The sequence below is a fragment of the Acanthochromis polyacanthus genome, chromosome 7 (assembly GCF_021347895.1).
Source record: "Acanthochromis polyacanthus isolate Apoly-LR-REF ecotype Palm Island chromosome 7, KAUST_Apoly_ChrSc, whole genome shotgun sequence".
In the NCBI taxonomy this organism is placed as follows: domain Eukaryota; kingdom Metazoa; phylum Chordata; class Actinopteri; family Pomacentridae; genus Acanthochromis; species Acanthochromis polyacanthus.
This window is the reverse complement of record NC_067119.1, coordinates 8587458-8604142: the sequence shown is the minus strand read 5'-3', so window position 1 is coordinate 8604142 and position 16685 is coordinate 8587458. Positions and strand designations below refer to the sequence as shown.

The 16685-nt window shown below is 38.9% G+C and overlaps 1 long non-coding RNA gene across 1 annotated transcript; it reads left to right on the top strand.

The window, feature by feature from the left end:
- The first annotated feature begins 1402 nt into the window (after positions 1–1402).
- On the top strand, positions 1403–2523 carry LOC127534923 (uncharacterized). Its single transcript, XR_007943564.1, has 3 exons — positions 1403–1458; positions 1540–1607; positions 2321–2523. It is a non-coding gene; the product is annotated as an uncharacterized LOC127534923 (long non-coding RNA).
- The last annotated feature ends 14162 nt before the right edge of the window (positions 2524–16685 follow it).

Below are 16685 nucleotides of genomic sequence, written 5' to 3'. Positions count from 1 at the left end.
CAATTAGTTGCTTTGACAATTTGGAGACTCTCTCCACGCTGACGAAACATTCAAAAAACCTCTCTTCAACTGCTTCTTTTACCATCTGCTGCAATGTCCTCCACAAACCGAGAAGCTTTATGCGCTGCAGACTGGCGAAAACTGCTCCGATCATTAAAAAACAAACATGTCGAGACTGGTTTTGCTGCCTAGCCCATGCGTATAAAGCCCAATGATGCCTTTAGCGTCTTTAGCTCTTTCTTCATGTCCTGCTAACAGGAGGCGGAATAAGAGGCAAGGAGCTCGTTCCAATTGTCTTTATTTTGTGGTGATATATGTGTCCGGCTGAAACAACTCACAGGTGTTTGTGGAGAGCTTTGCCCTCAATATGAAAATTGCTCTTTGTGGTGCGCACATGATGATTAATTGTCTGAGTAATTGGTTTTATGCTCAAGGTCATCCAGTAGACAATGGTGTCCTTGAGGGGATGGTATCTTTACCTCCTGATTACCTGCTCGATGCTCCGCTGAGGGATGGATCGGCGCTGAAGTGCTGCTTTGTTTTACATGGAGAATGAGACCCTCTGCTGCAGAAAAATTAAAAACACTTGATATTTGCATTATTTACTCATGTATTTTGGCCACTTGTGGGAAAAAGAACAAGCTGCAAACAAAACACTAATTAAGTCCAATTTACTTAAATCACAAATGTGCCTCAAGGGGCTTAACAATCTGTGTACGACACAAGTTTTATTAAACAAATAAGTGACTCAAGGCAAATTAGATGTGTGAGCACTTTTTGCTTGGGATGCTACATCTTGTATGTTGTCTTTGTTTACTTGTATATTTGTATCTATTTAGTATACTTTGTAATGCCTACTTAAATGTAAATTATCAATTTTGCTATTATACTGCATGTTTATGTCTTTCATTTTTGACTTATGTCCATCAATATGCATTTTTCAAAATAAATATACACAGCAATAAAAAAACATTTGTCCCTTAAGACTGTGGATTCAGAAGAGGAAAACCTCCCAGGGATCCCTCTTTCATGATGGACAAACATGCAATAGATGTTCTATGTACAGACGAGCAACATGGCATGTTAACAACATAGACTGTTGATATTGCAGAATTAAAGAGAATACGATCCAGAAAGATGTCATACAACTTCCAGGAGTGGCCAAAAAGATGAGCTGCATGACCTCCACACCTCCACAATGTGTTCAATACTTCCTGCATTTTTGCAACTCTGAAGGAAAATACACTGAGCAAAAATATATACTTGGAACACGTATGTAACCCGCCTAAATAAGGGTTAAATAACCATTTTTATTCATTTCTGATCATTAGTTATTCCCACCTTACGTTTTTCGGGCTTTATTTAGAAAACCGGAACTTTATTTTGAATGAGACAGGAAGTAGTGTGCTACAACATCGCTAATGCTGCTGCCGTGACAGTTGAAAACGAGGAAAAAAGGTATGAAAACCTGCTCGTCTTGCACAAGAACCCAAGAAATTACTTAGTCGATTATATAAAATGATTGAAATTCCATTTTAGAGGTTGGAGAACCGTCGAAGACGCACTTTAAACTGTCCCGCCTTCTCCAGATGAAAACCGCCTTCTTGGTAAGCTAGCTTCTGCTTGTTTCCTAATGAGTGAGTCTGTGGAAATGCCACGAGATGACCATGCTAGCTGCAATGCTACAGTGCATTGCACGTTTTATGTTGTTTTTGAGGAATACAATACTAAAAAGCATTTATTTGATGGTTTGACTTGAAAATTCATATTAATCCATCCTGTATCACTACAATAAGCACACTGTGAAACCTTTACACTGTGAAATGCCTGGCCAACTTCACTATATGTGACTGAAGGTTAAAACCATGCTCAACAGAAAGGTAAAATGTCATTTTAAGTCAACTACGATGGCAACAAAGCTGTAATTTATGTTAAATTTGTTAATTAAAAACAATGTAATTCATTTATTTAAATAAAAATCTCAAATCCAATGCTCAAAAGGGTTACAAAGAGAGACAGTATACATGGAAGATTACACTTTACCTTAAAAGGGTAATGTGTCCTTTATAGATTAGTGAATTCATTGGTAAAATGTGATCATACAATTGCACTTTACTGTAATTTCAATTAGTTAAAATGGTATATTCTCACACTATGAAACATTCATTTTGGAAATAACTGTGGTTATCGACTTGTAAACTATAGTGTTTTGTTTTCCTAACAGAAAATATAAATTTTAATGTCGTACAACACTTTGAATAAATGTCTGTGGATGATATTGCATTAGAACCTTGACTATAGACCTGTTTTGTAAATACAGGTCAGGTCTTAGTGGATGCTTGGAAAATGTGAGGCTCCAGCCCTTGCGTCCAACCGAGGTTGACCAGCGATCCAGTTGATGGCAAACCTCCCAGTCGAACTCTGAGTGACCACCACACCATTCAGCGGATTCTGTGGTAGGATTATGTCAGTCCCACTGACCGACACCAATGAGAGCCTACTTGGATACTTTTCCTTGACTTTGACTACTCTCTTGACTTATTGACTTGAACTTGAGTGGATCCACAATGAATCAGTTCTACTGGAACAACTTTTAATTGACATTTTATGTTTTTTTTCTTGGTTTATTGGGCCCATAGGTATTGTTATGATGTTTTGTACTGTTTAAATAGTTTTCTAAATCTAAAAGTTCACAATATCAACATATACCTGTGTCCAAAGATTATTGCTATTACTCCTAGCTCCTACAAACCTAGGTAGCAGCGTGTACATACTCAGAAGTGGGTTGCATGTAGTATATTATTTCACTCTTTTTAGAGGGAAAAAATATTTGTTGTTCTAACATACGGCATCTGTACAAGAGAATGGACGTCATAAAACAACCGAGTATTGGAAAGGATAATTGGCAGGTCGATAGTGGAATCATAGACCAGAAACCACAAGTCAGTCACAAGTGTGTCCACTGGTTGCATCTACGATACGGAGACTTAAGTTATTGATGCTGCTTTTGGAACTTCCCCGACTTATCCAGTTCTTCCTGAAGGGATAGGTGAAAATGGTGGATGTTTTTGGGGGACAGAATCACTCTGTCCATCAGCAGGTGTTTGACATGATTTCTGAGACAATGTTACAACCCAGCCGTCTAGTGTCAGCTAGGAAGGTCTAAAAAACCAGGTTTCTTGGTTTGGTAAAGGAATGTATTGCATAGTGACAAAATTATCAAAAGAATATGTGATAATACCACATAGAAAACAGGACTAGAAGTGTTGCTAAATCAAAGAAACCAATAAAACAAAACAAGGGTCAACAGAGTTACAAACCAGCTAAAGCAAAATAACAGAAAAGAACAACTAAACTCCTGAAGCAAACTTAAAGATACAGTAGCAACAACTTTGTGACTAACGAAAGCAATGAACAAACTGGTGCAGGTTTACAGAAATAACTAAATAAAGAGTGCCTCAGAGCACATATTAAAAGTAACCATTTTTCTATGGCTACAGACAATAAGTTCACTTCAATTCAATTCTATTTTATTTATGCAATATGGCGCCAATTCAAAACATATGTCATCTTATAGCACTTCATATATTCTAAGCAAAGAACAGAGAACCCAACAATCCAAAGCTGCCTTTGGATTCCCTATGAACAAGCAGCCAGTGATGGTGGAAAGAAACCAAAAAACCCTCCTTTAATAGGAAGGAAAATAACTCAGATAGAACCAGTCTCTTGGAAGGCGACCTTCTGCCTTGACCAGTTGGATTGAGAGTGGGAGATGGCAGGATAGCAGAGAAAGAACAGACAAACAGTACTAACACAACAATGAATGAGTAACTCATAACTTATAGCTTCAAAGCAGGAGTTACATGCTCTACCGTTCAAAGGTTTGGGGTCACTTAGAAATGTCCTCATTTGTAAAAGCAAACTTTTTTTCCCAATGAAGATAACTTCAAAATTAATCATAAATCCAGTCTAGACATTGTTAATGTGGTAAATGACTATTCTAGCTGGAAACAGCTGATTTTTATGGAATATCTCCATAGGGGTACAGAGGAACATTTCCAGCAACCATCACTCCTGTGTTCTAATGCTACATTGTGTTAGCTAATGGTGTTGAAAGGCTAATTGATGATGAGAAAACCCTTGTGTAGTTATGTTACCACATGAATAAAAGTGTGAGTTTTCATGGAAAACATTAAATTGCCTAGGTGACCCCGACTTTTGACCAGTAGTGTATTTTACATCGAAGACAAGACAATGAGAGCAAGCAAGGTGAGCTGCTCACATGAAGTCACAGCTGCTCCAACGGTGAGTGAAGCTGCAGATTTAAACCCCTTAGGTGTGTTGATTACTGCAGTTTGATTGGAGGAGGGCACAGAATGATAGACCAGTCAGCCAGAATGCTGGGTGGGGAAAAGAACGAGGGCTGGAGATCAGGTCTGTTGCTCAAGGCCAATTGTCCATGATTGGAGACAGGTTGGGACTGGAGCTCTACAGCCAGCTAAAATCATCAAAAACAGAAGATGTTAACCACCAGGGGCAACAAATGGTGGGACTGTGGACATTTAAACGCCTGGCTGCAGCCCTAACTGACATACCAGCAACCAGCATGCCAACAGTCCCTTTTCGTCTTTCTCTTGTCATCTGTGGCACCATATTATCTGAATAAATCTGCATTTTAAGGAGGATTTTATAGTCACTGGTTAAAGGAAACTCTGCGTTCTGGTCTCACTGTCTGATCTTTTAAAGCCACACCCGACTAAAGTGTGAATTAACTCAATGGCCAAGAATTTGTCTCCAGTTCAACAGCTCAAAAATCTTTGCTGCACAGATGAATGAAAAAAAATCCTTTTCTAACCAGATCAGTAGAAATGATATTTGTAGCTTTTTCTCGATGTCAGAAGAGAAGACCATTTGCATGAGATTGCACAAGCTTTTTGAGAACTTTATCAGTTTGGCTGCTTGGTTGAGGTGCATAGTTGGGTCAGTAAAACCAAAAATCTTTTAATGCAAGTAGTTTTAGTTGCTTCACCAGACATATGTAATGAGTTGTTTTGTTTTGGAAAGCATTAACAAACAATCTCATAGCCTTATCAAATAAAGAAAATGCCAAATCGTTTAGGATGCAGTAATGTTTTTGTAGTTTAGGTTTGAGGACTTGTTGAGCAAAGTGGCGAGGATTTTTATTTTTTTCCCTCCCGAATGTATTTTCTCAATGACACCCCATTAACTGCTTTCTGTTTATTTAGCCAGACTACCAGACCTTATTCATATCCCTGTGGAAATCTTGGACTCCTGGGCCCAACATCGGCGCTTTAGCTTGAAGTGACAAAATTCTTCTAAGCGATTACCCACCAGTACCAATTATGGGCACCCTAGAGTGCTATATCTGCCTGTTTAATGTCATAAATATTTCCCTTCATAAAACTTGAGGCAACAAGGGGGATAGGCCTCACTCGAAAAATGCATATCAAAGGAATGTGTCCCTGAGAATGATGAGGCACCGTTACCCTGGGAGGTAATATCCTCTGATTGCAAATTTATTTCTCACACAAGTCTGCCAGGGAGATGTGTGTCGACAAAGAGGCAAAGCAGGGATTTGACTTCTTTACAGGCATCCAGCATCATGAAAAGAGAGGGGAATTACATTTTTATGATCAGGTGATGAATTTAAAATAACAGAATCCAGGCAGTGTAAAGTTTGCAGCAGAAAACGACTTCAGCGTCTCACTAATGCCTGAGAATGATTGACACCGTGTTAATGATCGCCTCGTATGTACGTGGATTTGATCAAAAGCAGCATCAGATGGCAATAAATTTGCGCTGACTGTATCAGCGCAGGGCTCTGATGGGTAATCCTCTGTGAAATGCAGATTCATTCATTAGGCATGTCTTGCAGCGGGTCGAGAGGAGGATCGTGATTGATAGCGACCGAGAAAAGCTATGTAAAAATAGGAGTTCTTGAAAAACATACACCTCTTGTTATCTTTTTTTTTTGGTTCTGTGATCGCTCAGTGACAGTGCTCATAGAAAAACAAAGACATTTGCTTGCATACTAGATGTAGTGCTTTGGCCCTAATCCCCATAACAGATCGCCTGTTGACCACAGCTTCATAAAATCGAAAAGAAAAAAAACTGCAAACAGCTTGTCATTACTAAAATGCTAAAATGGAGAAATTATTCTTCTTGTAGTGCTCTCTTGACAGCTGTAGACAGCCTACATTACCCCCACCCTTTGGAGTGAAGTGATGGTGACACTAGTCTGACTTACTGGATGTAGATTGTGGTTATAAGCCTGCCACTAGCCTTCAATTTCTTAGATGAGACTTTCTCCTCCCCTTTCGCTATTTCACCTTTCAGTTTCTTTTTTTTACACTTCTGTACAGCAGAACTCTGGTCGACTCCGGCTGTTTTGAAGTGCTTCGTAAATAAATTTGATGTGATATTTTCTGTAGGAAGGCCAACACTGTCCAAGACAATTGTGATTACTTCAAGTAAGTGACAACAATCTTTTTTTGACCTCTGTAGAAGAACAATGAGATGCAATAAGACCTTTCTGCACAGTTTTGTGTTACTGCTGGATAATGCTCTAGCAATGCACAACTGTGATGCATACAGCTTTTTCCAGTAATGAAGGGGATTTTGAAAATAACAAAAAACCCTCTGGGATAGCAATCTGCCATTTTTGAGATTTCATATTTTGCTTAGAATTTGGATCATGCAGTAATGCAGCCATGCTTTTTTCAAAGAATTAGTTATTTTAATGACAATGCTTGGCTCCATGCATGCAAATGTTGTGCGCAAAAACTTTACAGGAGCAAGTTTAGATGCTAAAACATACAATTTTATGGTCCAAAAGCAGCTTGAACAAAGAAACAAAGGGATGATGTGATGCTGAGGGGCTGGATTTGTGAAGAGTCTCACATGGACTCATTTAGGTCCCATGTTACAGCAGCAATATACAATACAGAGTAATTGTAATAACAATAATATATATATATATAGTATATACAAGAATGAAGGATGAAAAATGAATAGAATGTTGCTACTCTATAAATAAATGACATCAGCAAAAAGTGGCTTGTGGAATAAATGTAAAAGTGCAGAAAATGTCAGCAGTGTAAGGAATTGTTGTGTAGTAAAGACTATTTTTGAGGGGATGCCATCATTGCATCCTTACCTCAGTGCCATGACTGTGATTGGTTTAAAGAAATGCAAACATGTCAGAGCTTTGTTAGCCCCCATACTGCAGAATGATAATGAGGTACAGTCAGACCATTCTGCACAGCGCTGCAGAACGGTCTGACAAATCATAGATTTGTAGCTTATGCGTAAACCAGATTGCCATCAGGTTTGTGGTCTTGCCACCTGGTAGTTGTGAAGATGAATCTGAAATTAAACTGGATATTAGAACCTCTGTATGAGCGTAAGCATAAATGGGGCTTTAGTGATCCAGTAATCCTACTTCCTGCTGCTCAGGATTGCAGCCTGTTTTTTAGTTTCCTGCTGTTCCCTGACCATGGAAAACAACTTTTTACCTAACCTGTCCCACCTCTGCATCCTGTTTTGATCTGTCACAGCTGTACCCATCACTCTCCATCAGCTTTAGAAACACTTAGATGCTGCCCATAGTCGAACTAGAAATTGTATATTTTTGCATAAAAATGGAAAAACCGAAAGCTTCTGACTTTCCAGTGCATTCCACTGTAATGTCATCTCTCCTGTTCTATCTCACCACTGCTGTCACACCAGAGTTATTTCCGTTTTTTTTTCTCGAGGAGGTGTTAATACACCCTTCTCCAGGTGAAGCTGCTTTCTTACTGGACTGTGCTGCAGTAGCATTGCAGCTCAACTGACAGGCTGGAAACAAGTGTGTTGCAGAGAGTGGGGGAGAGGGGAGGGAAAAAAATAAGAGAAAGAAGAAGCCGTTGGGGTGAGGAAGGTGTAGCAGACTGACTGGTGAGTTACGACGTGTGTGTGGATGAATGTGTGTCTGCTATGAGAGAGCAGCAAGGTGGAGAGTAGTGAGAAAGTCAGAGAATGCCCCCTCCACCCTCGAGTGAAACCTCAGCCGGCATGCTGTGCAGAATTTTAATAGACTCCACTGTCAGATATGGGGATTTTCCATCCAAATCCCCAGACATGAAGGACACACGCACATTAACAAGTTAGTCAGGGAGGGAAAGCACCCTGATACAAAATGTGTATTTATGTGCAGATGTAATGTGATGATAGCCATTTTATCAATCAATATCCTATTATTTACCAACGATTGTCCGGTTTCTTTTCTGTGTGGCGCACACAGATAGGGTTTTATCGCACAGTGAAAATTAATTCAACTTCTAGTTGTTTACATACACGAACACGCGCCATCGTGCACGCTTGCGAGTGCGTCAGAGTGGGAATTGTAAGCATACACAATATCACGCTGAACTCCGAGATGTTGCTTCCGGAGACATTTTTTCTAATATTTGCAGGAGCCAAAAGGTGGCACAGTGGGGAAATATACTCTCTGTTTGACACAAAAACAGCGCTTCTGCTCTCAATGTTCATCACAGCTGGTGTTTGTCTGTTGAAAGTAATTATGATTTAGCCACATAAATCTGTCTGGTTTACGGTTTTGTTGTTTTTCTTTTTACTTGTGCAACACTTTATTTGAACGAAAACGAGAATGTCTGTGAATGAAGGGTGATTTTAGTTTTGCACAATGAAATATTAGACGCATTTTTGGTTTTTATTGTCATTTTTTTATGCAAATGTTGTCGTTTGAAGTGACTGCTGTGCAATCTGGTTCACTTGTCAGCAGGTAATTGGAAGCAGGTAGTTGAAATGAAGGTTTAATGATCTAGAAGTCAGGATTGTTTCTAGAACTGTTAAAGTTAATCTCTTTATCTCATGGTCATGTTTACATTTCACTCAGTTCTGCTTTTCTTAGTTCTTAGTTGTTGCTTGGTTCTAGTTCTGCTTCCTTGTTCTTAGTTTACCAGTTTTTTGCTCTCTAGTTCTTTATTTATGTAGTTTTTACCTTTTTATATCTTATTCTGTACATTACATTTCTAAATTTATACTTTTTTTTTATCTCAGAACCTTTTAAGTGTTTATTTAATGTCTACTGTTGCACGAAGAGAGAGTAACGTCATTTTGATTCTTGGTATGTCATGTACATGTTGAAGAATTGACAATACAGCTGATTTTGAGTTTGACTTTGACAAAAGATAGCAACCACCAAAAATCAGAGAATAGCTTGCTCAGTGCACAATACATAAGACTATAGATGGGCAACTTCCACATGTGAATGGATGTGACTCAGGGAGTGTAGAGTTGAGTGTTTCTGTAAAATACCTCATTTCCAATATAAACAATTTGCCAAATCAGTAAACTGACTTGAACGTAGGCAGTGAAGGTGCAGTTTCAACCATGTATAAAGCAGTAGAAAAATACATGTAATATAGCACTCCTACAATGCTTTCAGTAGTGTCCAGTGGAACTCTGGTGATTTTTCAGACTAAACTGTACAGTTCACAAAAACACACTGTAAAAAATGATAATATTCCGGCATCTGGGGCACCAAGAAATACAATAAAATAAAGGACAACAATTATCTCATACAAATACAGTAATTATCTATGATTAAGCTGTCATTTTCTTAACTTAATTTTACATAAGACCATTTTTTTGTATTTGTTTTATGTTTAATGAGGGACGTAAAAACAATGAAATTACCTATAATGACAAAAACATCTGTCAATATACAATAAATGACTCGTTTAGCAAGTCTTTATTAAATTACAGGACCAATACTTCTTTTTCTGTTAATTGCCATTAGTTACATGTCATTTTAGAATGACATATTTACAGTATTAAATTTGAATTTAACAGTTCTATCTATTTAACAAAAAGGAACCATGTATTTATGAAAAATAAAGTCTCGATATGTCAAAATAATTATTTTTTAAATGCAAACTTTATGGTTATCAATGACAGGTTTTAATGTTATTTTATACTGGACATGCAAATTTGCAGCATAACTTTGTAACTTTATTGATATATTTGTGTACTTTCAAAATAAATCTGTACAATCAAATTGGAAACTACCATAAAATTCTTTTTGGGGTTTTTTCTTCCTTCTGCCTCATAAGCTGACAGGAATTCAAATTTTAAAACTTGTTAGCTTGTTATCAGTGCACTTTAAACAGGGCCACTTTCTTGACTTATGTAATGTTGATATTCTGGAGATGTAAAGCAACAGCATCAATATTTAACATGTTTTTGTAGAATCAAAACACATTTACTGGCAAACCACGCCCCAGTAACTAATGCAGCTGTTTTTACACGAGTAACGTGACACTGCGAACCCCGAACCTTTGGACCTGAACCACTGCACCGTCAGCACACACACAGGAATAAATGATGCAACACAATTACAACCGCAGACTCAAACAGAGCCTTAGTGTATATCACAAATTAAACAGTGCAGGCAGCCAAAGGCACCTTCGTATGACAAGCAAAAACAAACTCTGGCAGTGAAGCTGTCAATCATGACTGAGGTGACGATGCAGAACAAACTGTGGGAGGCATTTATAATTCAAACACTTGTCTACTAATTTCTAAAGTAAACAAAAACAGACGCGTTTACTGTTAAATGAATGGGTTTTTTTAGTTTCTTTTCAGTTCCTTAGAACTAATTGGAGTTGTCAGAGTCCGTGTAAATTAGTTCAGATTTATTTTCAGTATCTGGAATGCTCATGAATACTTCCCTAATTTGGGATAATAAATTGCATTGTCTGCTATTAATACCAAGTGTGGCAATTAGCTGAGGTTAATAGAAGTTGTGTGTATTTAATTATTTAAATAAGACATCCATTTGTGCCCCAAAAGCTACAAACAGTAATTAGGTTATTTTAAGTAAGAAGCACTTTGCCGTTACAGGCAGCAGATTATCTCACTAGAATACAAAACTTGTCTAACTGAAGTTTGGTTTGTAACACAGAGCTGTCAATAAACTGCATTCAGAAATTATTCTCTCTCTCTTTTTTTTTAAAAGATTTTCTGTGTCAATAGTTTACAAAAACAGCCCCAACATGCCCTCATTAAAACTACAGCCAGGGAGGGATTGAGCTTCTCGTAAATAAGGCAGATCTGTAAAGGCGGTAGCAGAAGAACCATTTCCCAACCTCTGAAGTTGAACCCTGTTTCTGCGTGCTGATAAATTTGCTGGCATTTCCTTCTTGACTGCTGCATTTCAGGAACCCCTGACTCTGATGCAGGGTAAGCGCATTCATAAGTGCACATTTGCATAATGACATATTATGTTGTTTACATCGAAAAAGGAATTGACAATTAGCAGTGGGCTGGAGGGAAACCTGTTGAGATAATATTAGAGACAAGAAGACGGGTTTCTCAGGGACAACGCTGCATCTGAGACGGAATGTAAGAGATGTTTGGTGTCTTTTCTAAAGTTACAAAACATAGAAACACATTAAAATCCTTTTGAAGTGTCATCAACCTTTACAGATAAAACTGTTTAAGGTGTGGTCCTGCTGCTGAGATTTAGGGCTGCCATTAATGACAATTCAATGATTAATATAAATGATTAATTTTCCTCCAAAAATTAGCTACTTATTTAGACACTCAATGCATATAACACGGTATTAAAGTGCAAAACTGGTCCAAAATAGACACTGTAACAAGATCAAATAAACAAAACAGAAGGCTCATTATTTAAATCAGTAGTGCAGCTCCAAATGAAGTCCAAGTTTCTAATTAACTCCTTAACAAAGGCAAAAAAAAAAAGTTCATCCTGTACAATAAACAATGTGCAACATGGACATGGTGGACATTTTACAAGCACTAAAGCAGCTCTTTTTCTCCTTATTGTATAGTTGTCACACTTTTGCAGTAGCTTTGAATTCTGTGAAAATAAAGCCAGATTCACAGTGCAGCAGTCATCTTTAACTTGTGTGTATAATGAGCTTGTCCGACAACGTTGTGGTTATAAAACGCAGTATTTTAGCAGTTCAGAGAAGCAGATTGGTCAACACATCATCTACATGAACTGCGTTTCTGTCACCATTTCATGCGATTCAGAAAAAACAGGAAAAAAACATAAATGAGAACAGATCTATTGGGAATTCGGCTGTTTAAAATGCAGTTCATGAGCACAGGGAGCAGGAGAGAAGTTAACAGATGTAAAGTTTTTCTCTTTAGATGTTTGTGCTTTGGAGTAGTGCTGCTGTGTAATGCCATTGAAATTTTTTATTCTGTGATAATACGAAGTACGAGTATGAAGTAGAGGAAGCTGGACTAAGGGCAGAACGCAAGGCAAGTTCATTTGTATGGCACAATTTATACACAAAGCAGTTTAAGATGCTTTATGGTGGTGAAAAAATACTTTCAGAAAAATAGTTATGAAGATGATTTTAGGATGACATTAGGATCAAACATTAAATTTATAGAAATAAAACATAGAAATGCATTAAAAGGCAAACCTAAAAGTGCATTAAAAGCCAGGAAAATATACTGAGCGTCTCAGAGAAGGCGATAATAAACAATGTGGTTTTCAGGCCTGATTTAAACAAGCCGACAGTTTGAGCAGACCTCAGGTGTTCAGGATGTTTGTTCCACAGGTGAGGAGCATAATAACTGAATGCTGCTTCACTATTTTTGGTTCTGGTTCTGGGAACTCAAAGTAAACCTGTTTCTGACAACTTGAGGGCTCTGGATGCTTCATATGGGGATAATAAGTCCAGGATGGATTTTGGTCCAAGACCAATCAGCGCTTTGTAGACCAAGAGTAAGGTTTTGAACTCTGTCTAACAGGAAGCCAGTGTAGTGATTTGAGGACTGCTGTAATATGGTCCAGTTTCCTGGTGTTAGTTAATACACCATTACAATAATCTAACCTACTGAAAACAGAAGTGAGCATTTGTGAGCAGCAGTATGTTTTCATGCCAGGAAAGAGTACTACAGATGCAGTATTTGCTTTGAGGATGTTAATAGAGAAGGTCTGAGGAAGCTGCATTGTGTCTTTTCAGATCTGGAGACAGCGTACAATAAGGTGCCTGAGAGAAGAATTGTGGTTTTGCATGAAGAAGTCAGACTGGTGCAGGACATGTATGAGGGCTGTAAGACAGTGGTGAGGTGTGGCAGAAGAGTTCAAACTGGAGGTGGGACTGCATCGAGGAACAGCTCTGAGCCCTTTCTTGTTCATTGTGGTGATGGACAGGCTGACAGATGAGGTTAGACAGGAATCTCCATGGACTGTGATGTTTGCATATGACATTGTGATCTGTAGTGAAAGCAGGGAGCAGGTGGAGGGCAATCTAGAGAGGTTGAGGTATGCCCTGGTGAGGAGAGGAAAGAAGGTTACCCAGAGCAAGACAAAATACATGTGTGTGAATGAGAGGGACCCAAATGGAAGGGTGAGGTTACAGGGAGTAGGAATGAAGAAGAGTGGGAAAGAAGTGAAGAAGCAAGCAGGTTGGAACAGGTGGAGAAAAAGTGTCAGGTGTAATATGTGATAAGAGTCTCAGCAAGCATGACAGGAAGGGTGCAGAAAACGGTGGTGAGACCAGCGATGTTGTATGATAGAGAGACAGTGGCACTGAGGAAAAGAGAGAGAGAGCTGGAAGTAGCAGAGGTTAAAATGTTGAGGTTCTCTTTGGGAGTGACCAGAAGGGATAGAATCAGGAATGACTACATCAGAGGGACAGCACATGTTAGAGGCTTTGGAGATAAAGTCAGAGAGGCCACATTGAGATGGTTTGGACATGAACAGAGAAGGGACACTGAATATATTGGTAGAAGGATGCTGAGTTTTGAACTTAGGCAGGAGACCTGGAGGAAGACCAAAGAGGAGGTTTATGGATGTCGTCAAAGAGGACAGGAAATAAGTTGGTGTAAGAGGATGCAAAGGATAGGGTTAGATGGAAGCAGATGATTTGCTGTGGCGACCTCTGAAGAGAAAAGCTGAAAAGAAAAGTAGAACAAGCATCCTTTGGAAGCTTTAGGTCAGTGAAGTGTTTACATTAATTGAGCAAGGTGCCGCTGCCATTGTCTAAAACTGTAGCTCCAACTGCAGTCGATCAGTGACAGGAGCCAAAAGAAAAAACAACTCATGTCAGAAGGCAACAATTATGTCGTGATACAAAAAAAACCCAAAACATTTGTTGTAATAACTATCCCAACTATTCATGGCAGCTTTACAAACCTTCAGCTCCATTTAATATCGTAATGCTTTCCACTGCTATCGTAAAGGAGCACCACACTACCATACAAGCTCTTTCTAATAAGAGAACTTTGCACTTCCCAATTTCCTTTAATTTTAAGTTAACTCTTGGGCACAAGGCAAGTCCAGTTCTAGAGCTGACACATGAGGGTTCTGCATTGCTTCCTCATATTGTTTTCTGAATATAGAATAGAAAAAACTGTACTAAAGAAAAAAACAAACAAAGAAAAAGACGTGGAATTTCAAAATATTAGCAGACAAGTCTTGTATTATCCATTGCTTTTGGAAGTTCCTTTCATAATACATTGTTTTGATGAGTTAATACAACTACCCAGCAAGCACTGATTAGGTAGTAATTGAAAATGAATGCAAAAACAATAGAACTGCTTCTGAGCGCACTATCTACCTAAGTAGAAGATGGGATTGTTTTCTTTTTTCTTTTTTGTAGTGTTATTTTCTCTATTTCTCTGTTCTCTCTCAAATTAAACTTGTACAAATGTGGGAAGTACTGGGCAGGACTTCTGGTAATTTAATGAAATCCATTTAGCAGGTAAATAGTGACTGTGTTGGGCTGCAAACGTGTTTCTTATCTGACACGCTTGCTGACAGTTGCGGGGCTCCATCGGAAATGAATGGACTTCCAGTGACCTGTTGGGACTGTTGAATCATTAAACACTCCCCAGTCCTGCCGCTCATGCTGTGTGTATACAGACGCTGCGCAAATATACATACTGTAGAAGAACAAATGTACACACACAAACGGATGAGTGTGGAAACTAGAGCTCATTAACACACACAAACAGTGCATCACAGATTCCAAACCATGCAGGAATGAGAGTGTATGTGTGCCGCAGCATCGTGTGGTGGAAGGGATGTAAATCAACACAAACCGGGGCTGGATGTGTGTCCGCTGTGGTCTGATCACACCACCTGGACATTACCCATAAGGCTGAGCTGGCTGGCCTTGACAACTGAGCCGGTGAACATCTGCCAGGAAGCTACTTCCTCTGAATCGCTGGTTCTCATCCCTCTCCAGCTCACCAGACGCCTCACGCACACAAACAAATACACCCCTAATGAGATTTAGTTGTCAAGGAATGGTTTGATTCATGACATGGCATAGCAGCACGATGGAATAAACATGAGGCTGCAAACTCTCAGTAGGATATAACATGTGCCATTTGGTGGATAGGTGGTCATGTGCATTAATTTCAGCACAGGTGGCCCCGGGGAGAGATATTCGAACCGTGCTCCAGTTTCCAGATATCGAGAAGCTCATCAGTTCAAATTTGCTGTATGGACTCCCCCCCCCTCAGCTTTCACTGCCATTAAACATTAGTAAGAAGTGCCGACTCTCTACATCCTGTCACATACCGCAGCGGCATGCCAAATTGAGATGTGTTAAGGATGTGCAATGGCAGCGCCAGAGTGTCTGCGACGTCGTTACTAGGCCCAGCGGTAGCTGTCAGACGCTGTCCAGGAAGTGATTGTTGATTTTGGAAAGTCCCCACCGGAACAGCTGTCCAGCCATAATGAGTTTGGAAGTGGTGTCTTTCTCGTTTGCCTGCCTGAAAGTGGATGTGATCCAGCTGGTGAATACTCCGGGGTAAAGAAAGAGTTAATGAAGGATGTCGTCCAAAGTTGATGGTGTGTATACTTTGCAGAACCTGATCAGGCGGTATCGAGAAATGCATCAGTCTAATGGCAAAGATTATGTGTGACAGCAGGAGCGTTTGGATGATTTCTCATTGACAGGTGTTGCTGGTGTGGTGGCTCAGTTGTGTAGCTATCAGATATGACTTCGAGTGATAACCTTCTCACATCTGAAGAAGGGCATCTGTGCATCTTATCTTGTTCAAGACTTCTGGATTTATCTGCAGTCTGCACTTACATAAAAACCTGTCTCACCGCTGCAGCTGCTTCAGAAGCACTGAGGATGTCAGTGAGTACAAAACAAAGAGCACATCCTGTATATTCTGGAGTTTAGAATTTTTCCCTAAGTTGTCAGTTGGAACGAAACTTATTCTAAAACATTTACAGATCACAAGACTAGAGTATTGGCATAGCTTTTGCTATAGTTTTGCTACCATTCCCTCTTAATATTATTATGTTTATAAATGTGCATCATAAATAAAACACTCTTACCTCAGGCGGTGCAGATATGTTCTGCAGTAATCTTTTGCAAACTACATTAAAATATTAAGAGCTATTAACAAATTTGTACATTTTAAATGAAACAAAAGTCAACATTTTCCTATTATCTCAGATCTGCTTGGTTTTCCTTAATATTCAGATTTTTCTTTACACCAAAAACTGTTGTTATATTAAAACTTAACCTCTGTAAGTAGAAAAAAAGCAACATCATTTACAAGCTCAACATGACATCTTTTGACTGTACAACCTTTAAGATAAAAGAGATGCATCAGGAAATGTTCCTAAATGTCATTAAGTTCAGATTCTG